The sequence below is a fragment of the Gopherus flavomarginatus genome, chromosome 8 (assembly GCF_025201925.1).
Source record: "Gopherus flavomarginatus isolate rGopFla2 chromosome 8, rGopFla2.mat.asm, whole genome shotgun sequence".
Classification (NCBI taxonomy): Eukaryota; Metazoa; Chordata; order Testudines; family Testudinidae; genus Gopherus; species Gopherus flavomarginatus.
In genome coordinates this window covers 50,730,363-50,752,203 of record NC_066624.1, presented here as the reverse complement: position 1 = coordinate 50,752,203, position 21,841 = coordinate 50,730,363, and the positions used below count along the sequence as shown (strand labels likewise).

The 21,841-nt window shown below is 50.3% G+C and overlaps 1 pseudogene; it reads left to right on the top strand.

Moving 5' to 3' along the window:
• LOC127056902 (zinc finger protein 345-like) overlaps positions 1 to 21,841 on the top strand; it is a 65,193-nt pseudogene that overhangs the window by 29,216 nt on the left and 14,136 nt on the right.

Genomic DNA, 21,841 nt, shown 5'->3' with positions numbered 1-21,841 from the left:
CACCTGGGCCACCTTTTGGGCTCTCTGGTAAGAATCCTCAGCCTCCCCTCCTCAGTCTCTACCCTGATTGGCTGAGCAGGGGGTTATTGACAGGGAGGAGACTCAGGTCCATGTTGTTCTCTTTTAAGAACAAGGAAATAAATCAGAACCAGTTCTATGTTTCACAAATTTTGCTGCTTCTCTGCATTAATGGTCTCTGAGCAGTTCATGATTCTCTCTAACATTGCAGTTCTCCTGAAATACTTGCTGAATAATTACTGTGCACTGTTGTTGGTCTGTAGCTCATCTGAGAGCACATTATTCAGGTCATTCAATGTCTGAAATTCAAGATAGGATGGTTAGTTTGAAAATCAGGGCTCTTGGATCCTATTCCCAACTCTGCCTCTGACTGGCTATGTGATCTAAGACGAGTCAATTTTCCTTTCTCAGCCTTAGCTTCTCCCTCTTTCAAGTAGGGATAATAATGATCCACTCATACCTGCCTCATGGTTGGTGGAGGATGGGGATCCATTGGAGAGTGTTACTAGGATTAGTGCATAATATGAGCTGTCCTATCACGTTTACTCAGAGCAGATTATGACATAATAGATTAGCTGAAACAGACTTTTTTATTTGCATTTTTTTATTTTGGAATTTTTAAGAGCAGCAACGACTTAGCTCAGACTGAAGCATCTTATCTAATTTTCAAGATCTAAGTGTCTTCTCTTTGTGTGTGACGAGACAATTTAACACACTGTGACAAACAGGAGATGCTTTTGTTTTGCAACAAAATCTTTTTGCAAAGAACTTCCATCTCACTTGTTATGATTCTGAGAAACAAACTGGTTTAGTCTGAATGGGATATTTGGACAGAAACGGTTGGAATGAAATTTTCCCACCATCTCTATTCCTGTGCTCTATCCCTGCCTCTGGGGGGATTTGTTGTCTGTTAGAACAGGAGTCAGGACTGGTGGATTCTCTTTCTGGCTCTGCCACCGCCTTGCTCTGTAGGCCCTTGGGTAGGTCACCTCCCTTCTCTGTACCTCAGGCTCCTCCCATCTGTCCAATGGGAACAGGGACAGTTATAGACTCATAGACTCTAGGACTGGAAGGGACCTCGAGAGGTCATCGAGTCCAGTCTCCTGCCCTCATGGCAGGACCAAATACTGTCTAGACCATCCCTAATAGACATTTATCTAACCTACTCTTAAATATCTCCAGAGATAGAGATTCCACAACTTCCCTAGGCAATCTATTCCAGTGTTTAACTACCCTGACAGTTGGAAACTGTTTCCTAATGTCCAACCTAAATCTCCCTTGCTGCAGTTTAAGCCCATTGCTTCTTGTTCTATCATTGGAGGCTAAGGTGAACAAGTTTTCTCCCTCCTCCTGATGATACCCTTTTAGATACCTGAAAACTGCAATCATGTCCCCTCTCAGTCTTCTCTTTTCCAAACTAAACAAACCCAATTCCTTCAGCCTTCCTTCATAGGTCATGTTCTCAAGACCTTTAATCATTCTTGTTGTTCTTTTCTGGACCCTCTCCAGTTTCTCCACATCTTTCTTGAAATGCGGTGCCCAGAACTGGACACAATACTCCAGTTGAGGCCTAACCAGTGCAGAGTAAAGCGGAAGAATGACTTCTCGTGTCTTGTTTACAACACACCTGTTAATGCATCCCAGAATCACGTTTGTTTTTTTTGCAATAGTATCACACTGTTGACTCATATTAAGCTTGTGGTCCACTATGACCCCTAGATCTCTTTCTGCCATACTCCTTCCTAGACAGTCTCTTCCCATTCTCTATGTGTGAAACTGATTGTTCCTTCCTAAGTGGAGCACTTTGCATTTATCTTTATTGAACTTCATCCTGTTTACCTCAGACCATTTCTCCAATTTGTCCAGATCAGTTTGAATTTTGACCCTGTCCTCCAAAGCAGTTGCAATCCCTCCCAGTTTGGTATCGTCCGCAAACTTAATAAACGTACTTTATGTGCCAACATCTAAATCGTTCATGAAGATATTGAACAGAGCCGGTCCCAAAACAGACCCCTGCGGAACCCCACTTGTTATACCTTTCCAGCAGGATTGGGAGCCATTAATAACTACTCTCTGAGTAAGGTTATCCAGCCAGTTATGCACCCACCTTATAGTAGCCGCATGTAAATTGTACTTTCCTAGTTTATCTATAAGAATATCATGTGAGACCGTATCAAATGCCTTACTAAAGTCTAGGTATATCACATCCACCTCTTCTCCCTTATCCACAAGGCTCGTTATCCTATCAAAGAATGCTATCAGATTAGTTTAACACGATTTGTTCTTTACAAATCCATGCTGGCTATTCCCTATCACCTAACCACCTTCTAAGTGTTTGCAGATGATTTCTTTAATTACCTGCTCCATTATCTTCCCTGGTGTAGAAGTTAAACTAACTGGTCTGTAGTTTCCTGGGTTGTTTTTATTTCCCTTTTTATAGATGGGCACTATATTTTCCCCCTTCTCCCACGATTTCCCAAAGATAATAGCTAGAGGCTCTATTATATCTATAATATATATCTATTATATCTATAATAGCTAGGAGGTATCTACCTCCTCTATTAACTTCTTGAGTATTCTAGGATGCATTTCATCAGGCCCTGGTGACTTGCAGGCATCTAACTTTTCTAAGTGATTTTTTACTTGCTCTTTTTTTATTTTATCTTCTAAATCTACCCTCTTCCCATAAGCATTCACTGTATTAGACATTCCTTCAGACTTCTCAGTGAAGATCGAAACAAAGAAGTCATTAAGCATCTCTGCCATTTCCAAGTCTCCTGTCACTGTTTCTCCCTCCTTACTGAGCAGTGGGCCTACCCTGTCCTTGGTCTTCCTCTTGCTTCTAATGTATTGATAAAAAGTCGTCTTGTTTCCCTTTATTCCCATAGTTAGTTTGAGCTCATTTTGTGCCTTTGCCTTTCTAATCTTGCCTCTGCATTCCTATGTTATTTGCCTATATTCATCCTTTGTAATCTGACCTAGTTTCCATTTTTTATATGACGCCTTTTTATTTTGTAGGTCACGCAAGATCTCGTGGTTTAGCCAAGATGGTCTTTTGCCACATTTTCTATCTTTCCTAACTATCGGAATAGCTTGCTTTTGGGCCCTTAATAGCATCCCTTTGAAAAACTGCCAACTCTCCTCAGTTGTTTTTCCCCTCAGTCTTGATTCCCATGGGACCTTACCTATCAGTTCTCTGAGCTTACCAAAGTCCGCCTTCCTGAAATCCATTGTCTCTATTTTGCTGTACTCCCTTCTACCCTTCCTTAGATTTGCAAACTCTATCATTTCATGATCACTTTCACCCAAGCTTCCTTCTACTTTCAAATTCTCAACAAGTTCCTCCCTATTTGTTAAAATCAAGTCTAGAACAGCTTCCCCCCCAGTAGCTTTTTCAACTTTCTGAAATAAAAAGTTGTCTGCAATGCAGTCCAGGAACTTAGTGGATAGTCTGTGCCCTGCGGTGTTATTTTCCCAACATATATCTGGATAGTTGAAGTCCCTCATCACCAGCAAATCTTGGGCTTTGAATGATTTTGTTAGTAGTTTAAAAAAAGCCTCATCCACCTCTTCCACCTGGTTAGGTGGCCTGTAGTAGACTCCTAGCACGACATCACCCTTGTTTTTTACCCCTTTTATCCTAACCCAGAGACTCTCAACACTTCTGTCTCCTATGTCCATCTCCACCTCAGTCCAAGTGTGTACATTTTTAATATATAAGGCAACACCTCCTCCATTTTTCCCCGTCTATCCTTCCTGAGCAAACTATACCCATCCACAACAACATTCCAATCATGTGTTTTATCCCACCAAGTTTCAGTGATGCCAACAATGTCATAATTGTATTTATTTATTAGCACTTCCAGTTCTTCCTGCTTATTACCCATACTTCTCGCATTTGTATATAGACATCTAAGATACTGGTCCCAGCTCTTCCCCAACCCCACCCTCAGTCTGGGCCTCTGGCTCCTAGCCCGGCCTCAACCCCTTACCACTGTCTGCACCCCTCTCCCCAGCAAGCAACAGCCCCACTCTCAGCCCCAGTTCTTGATCATGGCTTCCGAGGGGCCACAGCCATGGCTAAGAGGGCACAGTGTGAAATGTTTGGGGACCACTGTTTTAGGGTGACATCCTCAATCACTTCTCTGCCATCTAATAAAAACTATTCCTCACCCACCTACCCCTCCATCAGGATGGACTAGGTTTGTTCTGCTGCCCTTCACTCATACAGGAAGGAAAATAACATTTCATTCTACACAATCCTAAAGTGATTTCTAACCCACCACCATCCCAAACTGGTCATTTTGGAAAAGCGGCCCCACCATGCTGCATAGTTAGGCAGAGTAAGTGTGTCTGTGCAAATATGGTCTGTTCCTGAAGTCTTTCCCCAGCTCCTCACTAGATGTGAGGGGGAGCTCATTCAGACCCTGCTTATGCTTAGTATTGGGAAACTCCTTAGTGTCCCTATCTCTGCTGAAAGATTTCTCCTGCTGTCCCTTTTTTTGCAACTTAGCTGAGTGGTTAAGGAGATGGACTGCTAATCCGTTGTTCTCTGCATGTGTGGGTTTGAATCCCATCCTCACTGGATGCATTTAGTCTTGACTCCTCTTTTGTAGACAACCATCTCCCCCCTTGGTACAATAAAAGACCCAACAATGTTGCTTCTTGCAAACAAAAATCTTCTCAGAAACTTGGACACCCTCCCTTGCTATAAATAAAATGTCTAAATCCCAGATTTCTAAAAAATGTATCTAGTTCTGTATTTTGTAGTTTTTATCTCAAAAGGTAACGTTACCGCAAGCTGAATAAGGCAACGCTTCAAAGGAAAACCTTAGAAATGGTAGGGGAGAAATAGGAAAGGAAAAAGCCCCTTTTCTCAGGAGATACAAACTCGACTTCCTCCTGTCTCTATCACCAGTGGATTTAGCCTCCCTCCTCATGTGCTGTAAATAAAATAAAGAGAAGATAAGGTGGTTTGGCACAAACCAAGTAAGTGTAGTCAGGGTAAAAGTACAGAAAACTGGGGGAACAGGGGAAAATGGAAACGTAATGAATACAATGAAACAGTGACTGGCTTTGGGAGCTTAACACTCAGGCCCATAAACCCTCCCTTGGAAACTGGAAAACATTAAACGATGCCCCAGCACAGAAACCTTTTCCCACTGTTCAGGTGCAGTGGATCCCACGTGCCGGCACGATGCCCAGGACCTTCCACTCTCTGGCTGATTTAGAGCCATTGAGGAGCAACACTGGGGAGTCCGGATGGCAGTTGGGTTTCATCGCTGGCAGGGAGGCCCTCTGGGATGCTGGAAACCAGGAATGCAAGATGGCAGGAATGGGGGTGACAGGCCTCCTGTTTCTCAGTCTCATGGTGGGACCGACGGGGGGTCTTCACTCTCCAGCTCAGGAGCACTGTGAAGACTCGACCATGTACGAATGACAGAGAGATTCTCTCCTTCACCTTCACTGCAGAACTGTTACCTTTTGTCCGAGCCAGAAAGTTTATCTTCATCACATTCTATCCATCCACTTCTCAAAGTGTCGTGTGATGAAGCATTCTCCATTGTCTGTGCTTGGATATGATGTTTTGACTGCTTTAATCCTATGTCAGAGTTGTTGTGAGTGGAGATGAAAGTGTCAAAGACATAGGAGGGGAATTCAAACGGATCCCAATCACAGTGTGATCGTTGGGAGTTCAAATCCCAGGTTCCATCTATTGGTAAAGCCACTTCTGGCAAGGTGGCTGTTCTGTCCCCCATTATGGCACGAGTTTGGAATACAGGCAGCATAGAGCCAATATTCATAACATCAACTACAAAAATGGAACACATCTAGAGATAGCATAATTATAATCAGCCAATCAGAACCTCTCCATAGACCCCTTACGTACATGAAAACCTTTTTACAATATTGGCTGCAAATATAGAAGAGTGGTGGCTACGGTGACATATACAGGTACAGATTATGTCAATATTGTCACAGGAGGTGACACGGTATCAGTGAGACTGATACTTGAATCCTGCCTCCAGTTTTGATGTCGTCATTTGAAAAGATGATGTGAAATTGGAGCTGGGTCAGCAAAGAGCCACCAAATGTTCTGAGGGCTGGAGAAAAATGCCTTCCAGTGAGGTCTAATGGTCTCTTCTGGCCATAAAGTCGACTAATTTGTGAAAAACTGAGTGTAGCATTGGGAGCAGCATCTGATGTTTTCCTGTCTAGCTGGCTTGCTGCCTAGAACGAACGCTCCTTGAGTGGGGTGATCCACAGGGAGTAACTTAAAACTGCAAAGAGGCTGGCCAGGGGCAGGACATTAGCACAGCAAGGGAGGGGTGTGGCAGTGACATCAAAAAGGGCTTTTGCAGGGCTTCAGACTATTGGTCAAAGGTGATGGGGAAGTGGTGACCTCACAGAGAGATGCTGACATCAGTCAGGCAGGACAGGGGCGAAGGGCCAGGGAAACCTCAGAGACCTCTGTGGCTTTGCTTCAGCAAGTCTCCTTCTCCAGGTCTCTCTTTGAGGACTGAGAGAGTATTCGGGTTCACGGACGTGAGCGCCAGGAGAAACCTCTTTCGAGTTTTCTCCTTCTCTCGTAGTGATTTTACTAGAAAACAGCCGTCCCTGCTTAGAAGGTAAGAGCCTCCTGGAGGTTTGAAACCTGTTCAGTCTGATCCATCTGGTGAGAGTTGAATTCTAGGCATGGAAAACAGGAGCTTAAAGAGGTAGAATTTTATTGCGCACCTGGGATTTTGTCCCTTAGAATCACTGCGGACATTAGGGTTTGTCCTTTTTATTTCACCTTTTCCTCCATCCTTCCCTCCTTTCTCTTTGTCTCTTGCTTCTTTTGTCCTTTCTCCTGTTCCCCTTCCAACATCAAGAGGTGTGCGTGCGTGTGTGTGTGTGTGTTTGTGTGTGTTGCAGGAGAGTGGTCTGCAGCTCCCACTGGGAGAGGTCCACCCAAAAGTGTGGGGCTGAACTAGCACTTGGGCAGTGATCCCCACCAGTGACCTGGGCCATCCTTTGGGCTCTCTGGTGGGAACCCCCAGCGTCCCATCCTCCATCTCTACCCTGATTGGCTGAGCAGGGGGTTATTGACAGGGAGGAGACTCAGGTGTTTGTTGTTCTCTTTTAAGACCAAGGAAATAAGTCATAATCAGTTCTATGTTTGATGAATTTTGCTGCTTCTCTGCATTAATTGTCTCTGAGCAGTTCATGATTTTCTCTAACATTGCAGTTCTCCTGAAATACTTGCTGAATAATTACTGTGCGCTGTTGTTGGTCTGGGGTTCATCTGAGAGCACTTGATTCAGGTCATTCAATGTCTGAAATTCAAGATCCGCTGGTTAGTTTGAAAATCAGGGCTCTTGGGTCCTATTCCCAACTCTGCCACTGATTTGCTGAGTGACCTAAGACAAGTCAATTCTCCTTCTTCAGCCTTAGCTTCTCCCTCTTTCAGGTAGGGATAATAATGATCTGCTCCTACCTACCTGACGGTGGGTGGAGGATGGGGATCTATTGGAGAGTGTTACTAGGAGTAGGGCATAATATGAGGTATCCTATCATGTTTATTCAAAGCAGATTAACACTTAATAGAATAGCTGAATATTCTATTTTATTTGTATTTCTTTATTTTGAAATTGTTAAGAGCAGCCACAACCGAGCTCAGACTGAAACATCTTATCTAATTTTTAAGATCTAACTGTCTCCTCTTTGTGTGCGATGAGACAATTTAACACACTGTGACAAACAGGAGATGCTTTTGTTTTGCAAGAAAATCTTTTTGCAAAGAATATTCATCCCCTTGTTATGATTTCAAGAAACAAACTAGTTTAGTCTTAATGGGATTTTCTGACAGAAATGGTTTCAATGAAATTTCCACACCATCTCGATTCCTGAAATCTATCTCTGCCTCTGAGGGGGAGTTTGTTGTCCCTTAGAACAGGAGCCAGGACTGGTGGCTTCTCTTTCTGGTTCTGCCACCACCTTGCTTTGTAGGCACTTGTGTAGGTCACTTCCTTTCTCTGGACCTCAGGCTCCTCCCCATGTGTCCAATGCGAACAGGAACAATTCTTGAACTCTGGGTAGTTGTGAGCCTGAGTGAGAGAAGGGGTGTTGAAGCCCTCTCTGAAGGAGAAAGGGGAGTTTCTTGGTGTTTGCACCAAGGAATTTTAAAGTTTGTTAAAATGTCTAGTCTGCAGAAACAAGAAATATTCAGGGCCAAACTTTTTAGCCACTGCAATTTTTTAAAGCCCACTCAGGGATGTGAGTCCTATCTTTTAGGTACCTGTGGTTCTTTGCCAGCAGGAGAGAAGAAGTACCTGCCTCCATTTTTGTGGCCTTAATAAACCAGATGATGTGCCCCAGTTCTTGATGAGATCCCTGAAAAAGAACATCTTCCCATCCCTGAACAAGACAGGACCTGTCTTTCAAAGGGGAACAAAGAGACCCCTGGGACTTACAGACTAGCTAGCCTCACTTCCATAGCTGGAGAGATACTGCAATACATTCTTAAACACTCAGATTGTCAGCAGCACCTATAGGATAATTTGGTTCTTAGGACGAGTGAGCATGGATTTGTCAAGAACAAATCATTCCAAACCAATCCTCTTTCCTTCTTTGGCAGGGTTCCGGGCCTGGTGGAGGTGGGTAAACAGTAGATGGGATCTATCTTGGTGTTACTAAGGCTTTTCACACAATCCCGTAGGACATTCTCACAAGTGAACGAGGGAAATGCAGTCCAGCTGCAATCAGTGTAATGTGGGTGCAGAGCTGGTTGAAAGCCCAGACTCCAGGAGCCCTTCTCCAGGTTTGGCTGTCCAACGGAGAGGGTGTACCTAGTGGGTCTGGCAGGGATCAGTCTGGAGTCCGGTACTATTCAATATTTTCATGAATGATTTGGAAAATGCAGTGGAGACCATGCTTCTAAAATTTGCAACTGACACCAATCACTTTGGAGCACAGGATTGAAATTCAAAAGACCCTTAACAAATTGGCGACTTGGTCTTCTTGAGCCAAACTCCATAGTTGGGCCCCCCTTTCTAGACTGGGCTAAAGTGAAACCCCAGAGCCAAACACTCCTCCTGGGCAGTGTGCTCCTCCCTTGAATGGTCAGATACTGCTTAGCACTGTCAGAGCAGCTTTTGCTGGGGGATTCTCCCAGCACTTTCCAATAGCGGGAAAGTATGAAATCCCCATTTAACTGCTGGGGACAGAGCCCTAGAGGGGGGAGCAACTTGCCCAAAGTCCCCAGGAAAAGGAAAAGAACCAGCAGTGGAACCAAAAGGAAATCCAGCAGTGGAACTCAGGAGTCCTGGGGGTGTGCTAGGGTGACCAGATATTCCAATTTTATAGGGATAGTCTGAATTTTGCGGACTTTTTTTTATCTAGGATCCTATTATCCCCCACGCCCTGTCCCGATTTTTCACATTTGCTGTCTGGTCACCCTTGGATGTGCACATGTGGGTCCCAGCTTCTCCCTGCCCCCCTCATTGAAGCAGATGTGCAGGGTTACTGCCCTGGGCACTGCAGGGTCCAGTGGACATAGGGTTGGCTGGGGATCGGGTCTGGCTACATGCAGGGCAAGGGGTGCGGTCCTGTCTGGCTTCAGGCAGGGAGGTACATCAGGTGTTGGCTGGAGACAGGGCAGGGGATGCAGGGCTGGACGCAGACAGGGGGTGCTGGGCTGCTGCAGGCTGTGGGGTGTGTGGGGGGCTGGCTGGCTTTGGGCAGGGCCACAGGGGGATGCGGCAGGAGTTGGCTGGAGACAGGGCAGGGGGTGTGTCAGGGGTTGGCTGTGGGGCTGTCTGCAGGCAGAGCAGGGAGGATGCGGTTGGTGTGGGCAGGGCAGAAGGTGCAGGGCTGGCTGGAGACAGAGGCTGGCTGCGGATAGGACAGCGCTGGGGGTGCAGGGCTCGCTGCAGGCAGCGCATGGGGCAGGGCCGGTGCAAGGATGTTTCGTGCCCTAGGTGAAACTTCCACCTTGAGCCTCCCCCCCGCGCCCCCACCCTGAGGCGCCCCACCCATTGCAGCTCCCCCCCTCCACCCTGAGGCTCCCCTCTTGTGGCAACTCCCCCGCTCTTCCCTGCGGCACCCCCCTCGCCCCAGCTCACCCCTCCTCCGAGCACGAGCACCCCGAGCACACTGTGGCCGCTTCACTTCTCCTGCCTCCCAGGCTTGTGGTGCCTAAGCCTCCCAAGCAGTCAATCACCCCCCTCTGAGCCACAGCAGCCCTGACAGTTGACAATAGAGGCACCTTAACCCCTGAGTTCCTTCAATGTGTCCCCCTCCAGGGTCCAGCTCCGATCACCAGATACTCAGGGTATGTCTATACCACCTGCCGAATCGATGGCCAGCGATCGATCCAGCGGGGGTTGATATATCGCGTCTAGTGTAGATGCAACGCATCGAGTCCTCTCCCCTTGACTGCTGTACTCCAGCTCCGTGAGAAACGCAGGCAGAGTCTACGGGGAGCTGCAGCAGTCGACTCACCGCGACTGTGACATTATAAGTATAATCTAATATCTCACTGCAAGGTGACAGGGCCATAAAGAGTTAATTAACTCACCTCACCAACTGACCTGACCCATGGGTGAACCTTAAGAACTGGTTAGCAAGATATGTAAATGAACAGAGCTTTGAAATGCAAGTCTGCATTGTTAGAGGTAGAAGGGGAGGTGTTTGCTCAGGTCTTGTGATGTAAGCAAACAAGTCTTGTCTATTGCTATAGTTTTTATTCAAAGAACAAGAAAGGAATATTAACATTTATGATGACACTTGAGTGAAATAGTATTATTGTCTCTGTGTCTCTTTGAAGGTTGTGGAAACCTGTATCTGAACTGTTTAATGAATAAATTACCCTGCACTAATTGCCAGGATGTTTGGAAGGAGAGTTAAGCCTATTGTTTTCTCAGGCCGAAAAGCTGCTTGAAATGTTTAAAAACCCCGGAATACGATCCTTCTTCATCTCAGATCTGCTTTGGTTGTCAAGAGGGGAAAACCTTAAGCCACAAGGATTGAGATCCCCAGTCATTGACTGGAGCCACCCTGAATATGGACATTGGACTATAACCTATGGACTATTTCTAAAAGGACTTTTGGCTACTACAAGCTCATCTCTACTATGTATCTGAACCTCAAGAATTGAATTCAAGTCTATATGTCCATTAATCTTTTAACCAACACTCTCTCTCTTTTCTTTTCTAATAAATTTTAGCTTAGTTAATAACAATTGGCTATAGCATGTATTTTAGGTAAGATCTAAGTTATAATTGAACCTGGGTATGTGGCTGATCCTTTGGGATCGGAAGAATCTTTTCTTTTATATGTTGAAGTAAGATTTTCAGGAATCATCATCATATCTGACAGGTGTGTCTGGACAGAGGCCTGAGGCTGGGTACTTTAAGGGAACCGCGTGGCTTAAACTTCTAAGTAACCAGTGAGGTACTACAGAAGCTGTTTTGTGCTGACTTGGTAAATCTAATTATTGAAATAACCACCAGCGTTTGGGATTTGTCTGCCCTGTTTTGTCTGCAGTTCACCCTGATTAAGTGACTTCAGCTGGCTCCCACAGGGAGCACCATCACAACTACACCCAGGCTGTAGGGATCCAGGGGATCTTAGGCGCCTTGAGGTGCACAGATAGCTACGTCCAGGCCACAGGGGTCCCTGGGGGGCTTAGAGAGTTTTTTTGGGGGGACACACATAACAATCTCCAAGATCTAGTGGTCCTAGGGGGGCTTAGGGGGTTTATGGGGGCATAGATACCTACGTCCAGGCTGGAGGCATCCTGGGAGTCTTAGGGGATTTTTGGGGGCCCAAGATACCTATGTCCAGGCTGTAGGGGTACCAGGGGGTCTTAGGGGTTCGAGTGGGCACATATATGTATGTCCAGGCTGTATCGGTCCCAGGGGCGATTAGAGGTTTCGTGAGGGGCACAGATATCTACATCCAGATTGTAGATGTCTCGGTGCGGGGTTAGGGGGGTTGTGGGGGTATAAATACCTACATCCAGGCTGTAGGGGTTCCTGGGGGGTTAGGGGGTTTCTGAGGGGCACATATACCTACGTGCACACTGGACTGTCCCGGGGGGCTTATGGAGTCTATGTGGGGCACAGATATAAATGTCCTGGCTGTATAGGTCCCTGGGAGGCTTAGGGGGCTTGTGAGGGGCACAGATACCTAAGCTCAGGATGGAGGGGTCTACATGGGGCTTAGGTGTTTGGTGCGGGGCACAGATACCTACGTCCAGGCTACAGGGGTCCCAGAAGGGCTAAGAGTCTGTCATGGAGTGTGGGGGAGTCCGGTCCTGCACCTCACGTCCTGGGACACACAGTGACTCTCAGCCAGCCAGTAAAACAGAAGGTTTATTGGACAACAGGAGTGAAGGATACAGCAGAGGCACAAGCAGGACCCCGCAATCGAGTCCTTCTGGGGGTTCAGGAAGCTTATTTCCCAGTTTGAGATTCCCTGAATTCCAACAACCCAGCTCCAAACTGAAACTGAACTACCTACCTCCAGCCGGCCTCTTCCTGTGTCCAGCTTCCCGGGCAAAAGTGATGACCCCTTTCCCCCTGTCTAGCTCAAATTACAGGCTTAGGTCCGGTCCCTCACCTAAAGTCACCCCCTGCTCTCCCATCCCCCACACAGTCCCTACTCCGTCACAGCAATGCCCAGACCATTTCACACATGGAGCAACATTGACACCGTGTGGCCAAGCTGGGTAATGCACAAAGCATTTCTCTGATAGAGGAACAGTGACACCATGTGGCCACGCAGGGTAATGCACAGAGCATCACACCTATGTAGAGGCTGTAGAGAACCCTGTGGGGCTTGAGAGGTACAGATAACTATGTCCAGACTGGAGGCATTTCGGGGGGCTTAAGGTGGTTCGTAGAGTCACATATATCTATGTCCAGGATGGTCGGGACCCTGGGGGAGTTAGGGGAGTTGTGGGGGGCCTAGGTACTTGTGTCCAGGCTGTAGAGGTCCTGGTGGGGATTAGGGGCTTCGTGGAGGACACCAATACCTACCTCAGGGCTGGAGGGCTCCCTGGATGGCTTAGGGGGTTGTGATGAGCACAATGATCCCTGGGGGTTTAGGGACTTGGTGAGGGGCACAGATACCTATGTATGTCCTGGAGGGGTCCCTGGGGGGGCTTCGTATTATGTTGGACACAGATTCCTATGTCCAGGCTATAGTGATTCGGGGGGGGTCTTAGGGCATCGGGGGGGCACAGATACCTACATCCAGGCTGGAGGGGTCCCGGGGGACTTAGGGGGGTTGTGAGGGGCACAGATATGTACGTCCAGCCTGGAGAGGCTTCGGGGAGGATTAGGGGGTTTGCAGAGGGCAGAGATACCTATCTCCAAGCTCTAGGGGTCCCTGGGGGGCTTAGGGTTTCTTTTGGGAGGCACAGATATCGATGTCCAGGTTGGAGTGGTTCCTCGGGATTTAAGGGGTTCCTGGGGGACACAGATACCTAGGTCCATACTGTAGGCGTTCCCGGGGTGGATTAGGGGTTTTCTGGGGGCAACAGATACATACGTGTAGGCTGTAGGGGTCCCTGGGAGACTTAGGGGGTTTGTGAGGGGCTGAGATACCTATGTCCAGGCAATCGGGCTTCCAGGGGAATTAGTGTGTTGGGGGGGCACAGATTCCTAGGTCCAGGCTGGAGGGTTCCCAGGGTGAGGCTTAGGCAGTTTGTGAGGGGCACAGATACCTGCATCCAGGCTGGAGGGGTCCCTGGGGTACTAAGGGGGTTTCTGGTGGGCACAGATACCCACCTCCAGGCTGAAGGGGTTCGTCGGCACTTAGGTATTGTGTGGGGCACAGATACCTCCGTCCATGCTGGTGAGTCCCTGGCAGGATTAGTGGGTTCGTGGGGGGCACAGATACCTAAGTCCAGGCTGGAGGGGACCAGGGGGGTCTTATTGGGTTCGGGGGGCACATATACTTATCTCTAGGCTGTAGGTGTCTCTGGTGGGCTTAGGGAGTTTTGGGGTGCCCCAGATACCTAAGTCCATGCTGTAGGCGTCCCTGCAGGTGCTTATGGGTTCGTGGGGTGCACAGATAGTTATATCCAGGCTGGAGGGGTCCCAGAGGGTTGGGGTTTCATGGGAGGCACAGATATGAACCTCCAGGCTGTAGGAGTCCCAGGGGGGCTGTGGGGGTACAGATACCTACATCTAGGCTGGAGGAGTCCTAGGGGCTATAGGGGGTTTGTGGGGGGCAGATACTAGGTCCAGGCTGCTGGTGTACCAGGGAGATTAGGCGGTTTACTGGGGGCTCAGATACATACAGGCTGGATGTGTCCCGAGGAGCTTAGGGGGTTCGTGGGGTGCTCAGACACCTGTGTCCAGGCTGTAGGGATCCCTGGGGGCTTAACGGGTTCGTGGGGGTCACAGATAGGTATATCCAGCCTGAAGAGGTGGCTGGGTCGTTTAGGGGGATTGTGGGAGCACAGATACCTACGTCCAGGCTAAAGGGGTAATGGGGGTGCTTAGGGGATCGGGGCAGACACAGATACCTACGTCCAGGGTATAGGGGTCCCGAGGAGATTGGGGGTAGAAGGGGGAACAGATACCTACGTCTTAGCTGGAGGGGTCCTGGGTGGTTTAGGAGGTTCGTTGGAGTCACAGATACCTACGTCCAGGCTGTAGGGATTTCTGGGGCGTTAGGGGGTTTCTGGGGGTCACAGATATCTACATACATACTGGGGGGGTCCCAGAGGGCTTAGGAGATTTATGGGGTGCACAGATACCAATGTCTTGGCTGTAAAGGTCCCAAGGGGTCTTTGCTGGTTCGTGGGGGGCACTGATACCTACATCCAGGCTGTAGGGGTTCCCGTGAGGATTAGGGGGTTTATGGGGGGAACAGATACCAACGTTCTGGCTGTATAAAGGTTGTATAAAGGTAAAATTAAATAGGTTGCAGAGGAGTTTTTTTTTAAACTTAGGCTTTTGTTGTTAAAAATTTCGTCTCTCAGGGGTGAGAAAAAATGCCAAAATTTGAGCCATGCAAAGCAGCAGTGTGAACAGCGCTTTGTAGGTGGAGCTGTGCTCCCGGTGATGACGCTCCTGCCATTCGTTGGAGGTGGTTTGGTTTTGTTGCCGGGGAAGCTCTCTCCCAGCGATAAGGATGGCCACACAGCTCACCTTACAATGGCACGGTTAGAGTGGCACAGCTGCGCCGTGGTAAGGTGCACAGTGTAGACCCAGCCTCAGAGCTGGGGGAAAGCCGACAGGCGCTGAGGAGCACAGGGTTCAGACAGAGACATCCGTTAGGAGAGGAACTATTCACAGGGATTCTCTATAGCCTAGTAAGGAGGAGAGGATGGAAGATGATAATGTAAATGTAGGATCTGATGAGAAACAGTGAAATGAAAGAGTCTCCCTCAGTTACATCACGTAATAGCAGACAGCTAAAATGGGACACATTTTATAAATGCTTAAATACAAATGCTATATGTCTAAGTACTAAGATGGGTGAATTTGAGTGCCTGGTATTGAGTGACGATATTTTTAGAATAGGCATCACAGAAACTCCTGCACCCCCTCCTGTACCCATGTGGGGACACTGATCTGTGTGCATGGAGCAGCTGGCATTGCTGCCCCCCACTCCTCCCTGGAACGCTGCTCCTCCAGGCACCCCTAGGGGCTGTGGGATGTGGGGGCAAGAAGCGAGATCATCTGAGCTCCCTGCATCCAGGTCACTTTCCTCAGCTGGGCTGCATAAGGGGAGAGCAGAGAGCAGCAGCTTCTGATGCTCCCCTCACAGCACAGCCCAGGTGGGGAAAGTGACCAGGACGCATGGAACACATAGTGTTGCTTCTTGCTCCCCCCAACCCTCTATGGGCCCATGGAGGAGCATTGGGTCAGGGGAGAGCAGTGAGCACCTTTACACTGCCACACGGTGCCCTTTGACCTCCTGGAGCCCTGGGCGACTACTGGGGGGCCCCACCCCTAGTGCTGGCGAGGCTCCCCAGCACAAGCAGCAGAAAACACAGAGAGACTGGCCACCCAATGAGCAGTGGTAGCCTGGGCGGCTCGTAATGGAGGCTCGGGGGGGCTCAGCCTCCCCAAACCTTGCGTTGCCAAGGGAACAGTAGGGCCCATGACTAGGGTCCCTAGCCAAATTGAGTCCCCCTGGAAAAGTCTCCCCCATGTCAGCCTCAGAGCCAGAGGAGCTCCCACTCCCTGCTAGGGCCCGGGGGCTGCAGCAGGGGCACAGAGCTTCTCTGGTTTCAGGGCCGCAGCGGGGCAGGGGTAAAGGAGTGATAGAGTGGGGCCAGTGTAGGAAGGGGTAGAACAGAGGGGACAGTGCATGGGGCCATGGGTGGAAGGGGGAAGAGCCAGAGACAGAAGGGGGGGCATGGTTCCGGTGCTGGGGCCCCCACATTTGTTCTCCCTTTCCCTGGGTTTTGGCATCACTAGCCCCTGCTTAGCGAGTAGGGGTCAGTGGTCCCCATAATGTGGGGCATGAATTCTAGAGGGACACAGAGGAAGATTAATTGGGGCACCTCAGGGCCTGAGCCAACCCCCATGGAGGGCAGGGAGGGAGCAAAACTCAACCCCACTCTGTCCCAGCTCTTCCCCAACCCCACCCTCAGCCTAGGCCTCTGGCTTCCAGCCTGGCCTCGACCCCCTACCCCTGTCTGCACCCCACTCCCCAGCAAGCAACAGCCCCACTCCCAGCCACGGTTCTCGATAGTGGCTTCGGAGAGGCCACAGCCATGGCTAAGAGGGCACAGTGTGAAATGTTTGGGGACCATTGGTTTAGGGTGACATCCTCAATCACTTCTCTGCAGTCCAATAAAAGCTATTCCTCACCCACCTCCCCCTCCATCAGGATGGACTAGGTATGTTCTGCTGCCCTTCACTCATACAGGAAGGAGAATAACATTTCATTCCACTCCATCCTAAAGTGATTTGTAACCCACCACCATCCAAACTGGTCATTTTGGGGAAGTAGCCCCACCATGCTGCATACCTGGGCAGAGTAGATGTGTCTGTGCAAACACGATCTGTTCCTGAAGTCTTTCCCAGCTCCTCACTAGATGTGAGGGGGGAGCTCACTCAGACCCTGCTTCCGCTTAGTATTTAAAAACTCCTTAGTGTCCCTATCTCTGCCGGCCTTAGATTTCTCCTCCTGTCCCTTTCCTTGCAGCTCAGGTGAGGTGGCCAAGTGGTTAAAATGATGGACTGCTAATCCATTGTGCTCTGCACAGATGGGTTCAAATCCCATCCTCAGGAGATGCATTTAATCTTCACCCTCCTTTACAGACAACTCTCTCCCCCTTTAGTACAATAACAGATCAAACAATGTTACTTCTGTAACCCAAAATTGGGTCAGCTAGTAAGCTTTGGGAGAACTAATGACCCCCCAGAGTTTGGTAGAAAACAGCACATGTATTATATTGATAGCTAAGCTCAAAAGAAGGGAGGAGGGAGAGTGTCATACTCACACTCCCAGGATAGGCCAAAGAAGATGAGTAGGGGGGTGTCACATTCATGCTCCCAGGACAGGCCTGGCAGTAGAGATGTCAGGATCCTTTAAGGTAAGTGTCCCACAGCGCAGTGATGGACAGTGCAATGAAGGTAAGTCTCCCTGAGGCATGATGGAATGTAACACAGCGAACCACTGGCCAGACGGGCCGGGCAAAGGGCATTCACTGGAGGTACAAAGGAGAGGGGGAAAGCCACTTCATAGGCATTCAAAGAGGGAGAGGAGACAAGGGTGGGGGGGAGTGTAACAGACCTTTTGAGCACACAGGTTATACAGAGCACACAGATCACTGCTGTTCCTACAACAGGGTAAGTTCTCAAGCAGCATGTTTCTTACTTTGCCCATCTGTCAATTTTGATGATTATCGATGGAAATATTTTGCCATTGGGTTGTGTGTTTACACAGAAATTGACATTTACCAACAAATAGGTAATTCTTCCAAGCCTGCCTAGTCTGCAGTTGATGGGTTTAGAGGGACACATTCACTCTTCCAGGTCCCCACGCCAGGCCTGTGCTCTCCAGGCTGTCAACTTCCCACACTGCTGGGATCCTTCCCTCATCTTCCCCCAGACCACTGCTCCACCCCCACTTCTGGTATTCCCTCCCCACACTGTTTAACTCCCCTGCTGGCAGTATCCCTTTCCATTCCTGTCTCCGCTCTGGGCAAAAGCTCTGCACTGTTCCCATACCAGAAGTTGAACCCAGGCACCTGGATGAAAACCAGAAATCCTGACTAGCCCATATGGGACTATTGTTCCATCTGACGAAGTGGGTATTCACCCACGAAAGCTCATGCTCCAATACGTCTGTTAGTCTATAAGGTGCCACAGGACTCTTTGCTGCTTTTATTACTATAACTCAGGCCTTGGCTACACTGGAAAGTTGCAGCGCTGGTGGTGGCTTTACAGCACTGTAACTTACTCCCTGTCCACACTGGCAAGGCACATACAGCGCTGTATCTCCCTGGCTACAGCGCTGGCAGTACTCCACCTCGACGAGAGGAATAAAGAGAACAGAGCTGGTGCTGCAGAGCTGGGGTGCCAGTGTAAACAGTGATTAATCTTACTACGCTGTCACTGACCTCCGGAACCTTCCCATAATGCTTTTAAGTAGAGATAACGCTCTTTGTTTTGGTGTGATGCCTCTGTTTGTTTTGTTGTGAGCTCGGGGCTCCCGGAGCTGCTTAGCTTAAAACCAAACACAGTTACTGTTTGCAGTGAATGAGCAGAGGCAGGGGGATCCCTTTGGAACGCCCACAGCTGGTGTTTGCTTGAGGAGAGAAGCAGCCTGGTGGACACGGGGGGGGGGGTCTGTTTTGGAGCAGCTGCTTATCTGGTCTGTGACGAAAAAAACAAAGGCGGCTATTTGCATTTAGTGAATGAGAGAGGGGTTGGGGAGGAGGCTTGAACTTGCCAGGCAGGGAGCTGACACAGTGTCAGCTCCAAAAATCCACTCGCTTTGTCTCCCCTACGCTCCCTGTCACACTCTGCCCCACCCTTCTCTTTTGAAAAGCACGTTGCAGCCACTTGAACACTGGGATAGCTACCCATAATGCACCACTCCCAACAGCGCTGCAAATGTGGCCACACTGCAGTGCTGGTAGCTGTCAGTGTGTCCACACTGCAGCGCTTTCCCTACACAGCTGTAGGAAGACAGCTTTAACTCCCAGCGCTGTACAGCTGCAAGTGTAGCCAAACCCTCTCTAAGCCTACCCCTTATGAGAGCAGCAAGGACTAGTGTGACTGGATGTCCTGATTTTTGGGTCTTTTTTCTTATATAGCTGCTTATTACCCCCACCCCCTGTCTGAGTTTTTCACATTTGCTGTCCAGTCACACTAGCAGGGGTTGCACACAGGGCTGCATTAACCTTCAGGTGCTGAGGTTTCCCTCTCTCCATTCCCAGAGCCTGTGATCAGGAAACAGACATCAGGGCTCCCAGGTGCTGCACAGACCATGACTGAGATCAGACCCCATATTGTGCAAGGTGCTGTATAAACCCTGACCAACATTGGGACACCCAGGGAGTGCCCTACTTCTTCTGACTCCCTCTGGATCACTCCCGCCCCGCAAAAAACCACCTTTCCAAACAGTCCTTCTTTCCCTGCCCCCTTGTTCTGCTTTCACACCCTGGGACCATCTCCTCTCTTCATCTCTCCCCCTCCAGGTGAAGCAGAGATGGAGGCAACTTCAGCCGCTGGAGACAGCCCCAGCGAGCGCTGCAGCCAGCCCCGGGGGGGTGGTGTTTGCAGACACAGGAAGGGAGCAGCTGGCGAGGGGGCTGTGCTGGGAAGAAGGAGGCAGGAGAACAAAGCCCAGAGACCCAACACTGGGCAGCTCTTGGGGGCGGGACTCTGGCTCTGCTCAGGGGCGGGGCAGCTCCTGGGGGTGGGGCTCTGGCACAGCCTGGTTGCGGGGCAACTCCTGGAGGCGGGAGTCTGGCTCAGCTTGGGGGCGGGGCAGTTCCTGGGGGTGGGGCTCTGGCACAGCCCGGGGGCGGGGCAGCTTCTGGGGGTGGGACTCTGGCTCAGTCCAGGGGCGGGGCAGCTCCTGGTGGCGGGGCTCTGGCTTAGCTCAGGGGCGGGGCAGCTCCTGGGGGCGGGACTCTGGCTCAGCTCGGGGGCGGGGCAGCTCCTGGGGGTGGGGCTCTGGCACAGCCCGGGGGCGGGTCAGCTCCTGGGGGCGGGGCAGCTCTTGGGGGCGGGGCTCTGGCTCAGCTCAGGGGCGGGGCTATGGCACATTGTGACGCGGAGCCCGGGTTGAGCAGCTGCTCCCTGGTTCTCCACGTGCTGCCAGCAGCGCTGGAGCTGCCCGAGCCGGAGCGGAGCAGCTGTTCTCAGCTGCAGCCAGGATCTGCCCCCGGGCCCCGCTGGGGTCCAGGTGGGGACAGAGACTGGGGCCCGGGGGTTCCCCTTGGTGTGGCTGGCGGGGGCGGGAGGGGAGGGGACAAGCCGGAGCTGAAGGCGGGGGAAGGGCGGTGAGACATTGTGACCCGGAGCCCCCGGGGAGTAAGAGACCCCGGGGGAAGGGAAAGTGACTCTGCCTCGGGGAGCCTGGGAGGAGCCTCGGAGCCGCCTCGGCCCCAGTGGAGCTGCAGCAGGATACGCCCGCCCAGCTGGGATGGGGGGGCCGGGGCCCGGCGGGGGGGGTGGTGTATTAAATCGCTCCCCATAGCAATGTGCTACTCCTGGGCACTGCGCATGCGCAGTAACAGCCGCTGAAGCCGCTGCCCTTCCACCTGCCCGGACCAGCCGTAACGTTCAGCCGGGCGCTGGGGGCGGGGCTGGAGCGGAGCGGGTTAGTAACAGGGAGCGCGGGGGGGGGCGCTGAGCAGGAAATTGATGGGATGGGGGGGTCAGGCAGCTGGAGGCAGGGTGGGGGGGCTAAAGGGCACAATCCGGGCTTGGGGGAGGAGCAGGAGCTGACCTCAGGGGAGGTGCTGGCAGAGCCCTCCCCCTTTGGTGTGTGAGGGTGTCAGGGCGGGGAGAAGCCGGAGTTGCAGGGAGGGGGAGGTCACTGGGGTGTGGGGCGGTAGATCTGTCTCTGTGCAGCCAGGACATTCCCGGGGTGCGGGGGGGGGGAGGTGAGTTAACTGGATCATGTCCCTGTTTTTGCCACTTCCTCCCACATACACATTCTCTCAAGATTTCCCCTTTTCTCTCTCATTATCACACGTGGCTATAAAATCCAGGGAGATTCTCCTCCTCCCCCAATGATCAGCTCTCTAATTGCCTCTAATTTTCCCTTTTCTCTCCATACTTCTCAAATGTCAATTTAAAATCTCTTCCATAGGGGGTGGATTTTCCCACCCATTTTATCTGCAGCGATTTGCCCTTGTTTGGGTGGGAAATTGTTGCCCTGGGTCATTCCCCAGAACATAGCTCCCCGTGGAGTGGGGATGGGATGGGATGAGGTGCCCGTTCTCTGCCAGGAAAGGGAAGGGAAGAGCACATCCCCCATGGAGACTGCCCAGACCCCATTTTCCAATCCCCCTGCGGCCCCCGTCCATTGTCCAGGGAGCCTTCCAGCTCCCCCCACTCCTTAAATCAGCTCCTCAAAGGGCTCTGAGCTGCTCACGTGAATGGTTGCCCTGGGTCTGAGGGGGACCATCACATTCTGTTTATGTATTGGACAGTCATATAAAATCCAGTCCAACAGTCCTCCTTTTCCACTAGTCATTTAATAGCAACATCAAATCCCCTCCGATCTTGGTGGTTTTCTCTCATGTTATCAAATGTCGTTTGTGACAGGTTCTGTCTGCGTATCTCAAAGATTGATATAAAATACCCCAAACATTTGCCCCACTTCTCTCTAGTTGTTTTATTTC